The 5,751-nt window shown below is 40.8% G+C and overlaps 1 pseudogene; it reads right to left on the bottom strand.

Moving 5' to 3' along the window:
- The window catches only part of LOC102848928, a 78,672-nt pseudogene extending 73,909 nt beyond the window's left edge, over positions 1–4,763 (bottom strand).
- Between the last annotated feature and the right edge of the window lie 988 nt (positions 4,764–5,751).

Raw genomic sequence — 5,751 nt, 5'->3', positions numbered from 1 at the left:
GGAAGGCAGGCGCAGGAGGGGAAGGCCCTCTGGGAGATGGATTGATTCGGTGACTGGGGCAATCGGGATGAGTGTGTCGGAGGCAATGAGATTGGCACAGGACAAAGCAGAGTTTAGAGCTCTTGTGCATAGGGTCGCTATGAGTTGCAAGCGACTCGACGACACATAAAAACAACAACAACTATTGGTTCCAAGGGTGTTGATTATTGAACCAAGCAAGATGAAATTGTTTACAATTTCACTTTTTCTCCATTTATCATGATGCTATTCAATCTGTGTGCTGAGTAAATTATTCAAAAAGTGGGACGCTATGAAGTAGAATGTGGCATCAGGACTGGAGGAAGATTTATCAATAACCTTTGGTAGGCAGGTGACATAACTTTTCTTGTAGAAAGTAACGAGGACTTGAACTACTTGGTGCAGAAGACAAAATAGTGCTGGCTATGATATGGATCACATCTCAACATCAAGAAAACAAAAATTCTCACCACTAGGCCAATAGGTAACATCATGATAGAGAGAGAAAAAAATTTAAACTGTCAACTTCATCTTACTTGGATCCACAATCAATATACTTGGCAGCAGCAGTGAGGAGATCAAGAGACATATTGTGCTGGGAATGTCTGCAGTCAGAGGTCTCCCCAATTTATTGTGAAGTAATGATATGGTTTGAGGACTAAGGTGTGTTTGATTCAGACCATGGTCTTTTGAGTCACTTATTATGCTGCTGAGAAATAGACAATTAATAAAAATGACAGAAGAAAAATTTATACTTTTGAACCATAGTGTTGGAGAAGAGTATGAAATATCCCATGGACTGCCAAAAACCCAACAGATATGCATTGAAGAATGTGCAGCCAAAGTGCTCCTTAGAGTCAAGGGTGGTAAAGTTTCATCTCACATACTTTGGACATGTTGTTAGGAAAGGTTATTCCTTGGAGAAGGACATCATGTTTGGAAAGGTGCTGGGATGGTGAAGGAGAAAAGACTCTGAACTGGTGGACAGTGACTGCAGCAATGGGCTTGACTGTGTCAGAGATTGTCAGGTTGGCACAGGATAGGACAGGGTTCACATCTGTTGTTCAGAGGGTCATTATGAGTTAAACTTGACTTGGTAGCACTTGTCAATAACAATCATAATGCTGCCTATTGATCTAGAGTTAAGAATTTTTGTTTTATTGATGTTTAAATGCAATTAATATCTTTCAACAAATATGCTTTGTAGCACTTTAGAGAGATCTTTCACAGCAGATTTTCCCAATACAACATTTTATTCAATTTCTTGACATACCTATGTGTTATGTTGCTGTTGTTTTTAGGTGCCATTGAGTTAAGCAAGACCCATAGCAACTCTATGAAGAACATAGATGAACCCTGTCTTTCCTGTGCCAACCTCAGACTTCCTGACACACTAGAGTCCATTGCAGCAGTCAGTGTACCACATGAGTGGTATAGTGAGCATAGCTGCCTTGCATTGCAGAAGTCACTATGTCAATCCATCTGGTTGAAGGTCTTCCTCTCATTCTGTTGTTGTTGTGTACCGTTGAGTCGTAACTGGACCCATAGCTGACCCTCTGGTGGGTTTCCAGATCTTCCTCTCTTTCACTGACCTTTCCAGCGTGTCGTCCCTTTCCAAGTTAAAGCCTCTCCTAGTAACATGCCTGAAGCATGTGAGATAAAGCTTTATCATCTTTGCCTCAAAGGAACACTATGTATGAACTTTCTTCATATTTGTTCTTTTGGCATTCCATAGAATATTTAATACTCTTCTCCAAGTCATCAATTCTTCATGTAATTTTTATTCATTGTCCAGCTGTCAGATGCATAGCAAGTGATCAGAAAAAGCATTGCCTAAATCAGATGCACTGTAGTCTTCAAACTGACATCATTACTCTTCAATAATTTGGAGAAGTACCTGGCTACATACTTTTCCAGTGCAATACATCTCCTGATTTCTTACTGCTATTACGTACGTTGTTGATTGTGGATCCAAGTAAGATGAAATTGCTGACAACTTCAATTTCTTTTTCTCCATCTATTACAATTCTGCTTATCTGTCCAGTGGTAAGAATTTTTGTTTTCTTGATGTTGAGATGCAATCCATATTAAAGTCTGTATTCTTTGATCTTCTGCAACAAGTGCTGCAAGCTCTCCTTACTTTCAGCATACAAGGCTGTGTGATCTGCATAACGTAGGTTATTAATGAGTCTTCCTCTGATCTTGATGCCATATTCTTTTTCCTAGAATCCAGCTTCTTGTATAAATTATTCAGCATACACACTGAATAGGTATATACAGAGAATACAACCCTGATGCACTCCTTTCTTAATTTAAATCCATGTGACGTTTCCTTTTAAATACAATCAACTTTTAAATACAAAGGACCACCCACCAGATCCTGTTTGCCTACACAATAATCTTCCCACTCACAGCTGATTGATAATAAATGAAATCAGAAACAGTTAAGCAGTTTACACTTGATTGCTAACACAATCAGAAACACCCAAACAGATTACATCCAGTTTTCAAGTAAATAAGAAACACTAGTCCTCTAGGATCCAATTGCACTGAAGAAAATTAAAATAAGTCCAAAGGAACCATGATATGATCTTGAATTAATTCCACCTGAATTTCATGATCATCTTAAGAATAATTTTGAGGCACGAACATCAATGATCAAAGACCAGATGAGTTGTGAGTTGATATCAAGGATATCATCCTTGGAAAAAAAGCAAAAATGTCATTATAAAAATAGAGGAGAAAGAAAAAAAAATCAAGATGGTTGTCAAAAGAGACTCTGAAGATGGCACTGGAATGTCAAGAAGCCGAAACTAAGGAAAACATGAAATGAAAGAGCTGAACAGACAATTTCAAATGGCAATATGGGAGGACAAAACAAAGCGTAATAAAGAAATGTACAGAGAGCTGGAATTGGAGAATAAAGAGGGAAGAAATGACTCTGCATTTCTCAAACTGAAAGAACTGAAAAACAAATGTAAGCCTTGTGTCAAAATATTGAAAGATGCTATGGGCAATATAGTCAATGACCCAGAAAGCATCAAAAGAAGATGAAGGGAATACACAGTGTCATGGTACCAGAAAAGACTTGATTGACACTGAAAAACTTCAGGAAGTCCACATGAACAAGAGCCAATGATAAGGAAGGAGGAAGTAGAAGGTGCACTGAAGGCACTGGCAAAAAATAAGGCCCCAGGAACAGATGGGATGCCAACTGACTTGTTTCAGTTATCAGATGCAGCCTTGGATGCACTCACCAGTTTATGCCAGGAAATTTGGAGGATGACAGGCTGATGGATTAAAAGAGGTCCACATTTGTTCCCATTCCCAAGGAAGGTGATTCAACTGAATGTGGAAATTAATATCATTGACATCACATGCAAGCAAAATACTGCTGAAGATCATTGAAACGGCTGGAATCATACATAGATAAGGAACTGCCAGAAGTTCAATCAGTATTTAGAATAGGCCATGGCACCAGGGATATCATTCATTGCTGACGCCAGATGGATCCTAGCTGAAAATAAGAAATACCAGAAGAATGTCTATTTATGCTTTATTGATTATGTAAAAGTGTTTTACTGTGTGGATCAACAGAGATTGTGGCTGACATTGAGAACGGGAATTCCAGAGCCCTTGATTGTGCTATTCCTGGACCAGGAGGGTATTGTGGGAACAGAGGAGGGTAACAGTGCATGGTTTGGAATTGGGAAGGGAGTACGCCAGGGTTGTATTCTCTCTCCATATCTATTCAACCTGTGTGCTGAGCAAATGATACAAGAAGCTGGACTCCATGAGGAGGAGTGTGGCATCAGGATTTGAGGGAGATTCATCAATAACCTGAATTATGCAGGTGACACAACATTGCTTGCTGAAAGGAAGGAGGGCTTGAAGCACTTGTTGTAGATCAAGTAATGTAGCCATCGGTATGGATTGCATCTCAATGTCAGGAAAACAAAGATTCTTACCAATAGGCATAGGAGATTGAAACTGTGAACAGCTTCGTCTTGCTTGGATCCATAGCAGTCAGGAAATAAGGAGATGCAATGCACTAGGAAAATCTGCAGTTAGGGAACTTCCCAAATTAGAGGAGTAGTGATGGCAGTCTGAAGACTAAGGTGTGTCTGATTCAGGCCATGGTCTTTCTGATTACTAGCTATATAACTGAGACCTAGACAATGAATATGGGTGACAGAAAAAGAATTGACACTTCGAGCTGTGGTCTTGGAGGAAACCACTGAACACCCCACGGAGAGCCAAGAGAACAAACTGCTACATCTTGGAGAGGGTGCAGCAGGAGTGCCCTTTATTTCTTTTTCTTTTAATTAAGTAAAGTTTTCTTTTTTTAAATGTACGGTTGGTTGGAGCTATTTATGCATCTTCTCTAGCAGCTGGGGCATCGCCACCTTTTGTGTTTCTGGTGTGAATTACTTTAGCTCTTTGTTTTGAAACAAGCTTGTTAAATCCTTTACTTAGCAGCTCCCAAAGGGCTGCCCTGGCCAGGGATCCCCGAATCTTCAGTCTCTCAGTGACAACAGATGGGGTTATAAAGCCTATAGCTGTGTCCTTCTTTACAAAGTTTGTCATATGTGGCTTTCTCAAACAATACCACAGTTACTGAGCTTGTCCCAAACTTTGCCTTTGGACCACGTCTTCTTCCTGGCCTTGTCCCAAGATTTGTTCACGGGGTCCCTGTCCTTCTTGGCCGACTTTCTGCCATCTTTCTTCCTCTTGTTCTTGGGCATCATCGGGAAGCTCGGAGAGGAGCTACCACAAAAGTAGCCTCGTTAAAATGTGGGACAAAAAAAGGAAGTGCAGCTCACCTACAGGCCCAGAAAACTCAATCCTTGATGAGTACTTCCGGGGCAGTGGGGGGAGAAACACGGAAGAAGTTCCAAATGGGCTCTTACCCAACCAAAAGTGGAAATAAGACTAATTCTCTCTTTTTTTTTTTTTTTTTTTTATTTTGTGTGCGTGTACCGTCAAATTAGATCTGACTGGTACAGGAGGATATTGCGCCTCCTTCTCCGGCAGAGCATCTGGTGGATTCGAACCGTGTTCCTCTGGGATTGCAGTGCAGCTTCTTGCCACTAGGCCACCAGAGCTCCCCAAGACTAATTCTCTTGTAGCACACTTTTAAAGCTGCTGCCCCGCATTGTGAAACAGTCACAAGTTTGGATTTTCTGGCCTATGATGAGAATCAGAAAATAATTTATCAGAAAAGGAACTCAACTAGTTTAAAGTGTGTTGTTGAAACCATGAAAGCACTCCCGAGTGCTCTTTGGAGGCAAGAATGATGAGGCTTCACCTCTTACACTTTGTTTGGACATGTTGCTAGATGGAAAAGGATATGATGTTGGAAAATGTGGTGGGTCAGTGAGGGAGAGGAAGACCCTAAACCAGGTGGATTGATATGTTCACTGCTGCAATGGACTCCAGGGTGTCAGGAAGTGTGAGGATGGTGAAGGACAGAATAGGGTTCAGATCTTTTGTTTATAGGGTCACTATGAGTCATGTCATTCTGGAAACTAAGGTGTGCCTGATACATGCCATGGTCTTTGCAATCACTTGCTATACATCAGAGAGCTGGATAATGACTAGGGATGATAGAAGGAAAATTTGATGCCTTTGTGCTGTGGTGCTGGAGAAAAATATTGAATGTACCATGGACTGCTAAGAAAACAAACAGATTTATCTTGGAGAGGGTGAGGCCAGGCTGCTCCTTGGAGGTAA

The sequence above is a fragment of the Elephantulus edwardii genome, unplaced genomic scaffold (assembly GCF_000299155.1).
Source record: "Elephantulus edwardii isolate Elephantulus edwardi_28Jun2011 unplaced genomic scaffold, EleEdw1.0 scaffold00053, whole genome shotgun sequence".
NCBI lineage: Eukaryota > Metazoa > Chordata > Mammalia > Macroscelidea > Macroscelididae > Elephantulus > Elephantulus edwardii.
Note: the sequence above shows the minus strand (reverse complement) of the source record. Positions and strands in the feature narration are given on the sequence as shown.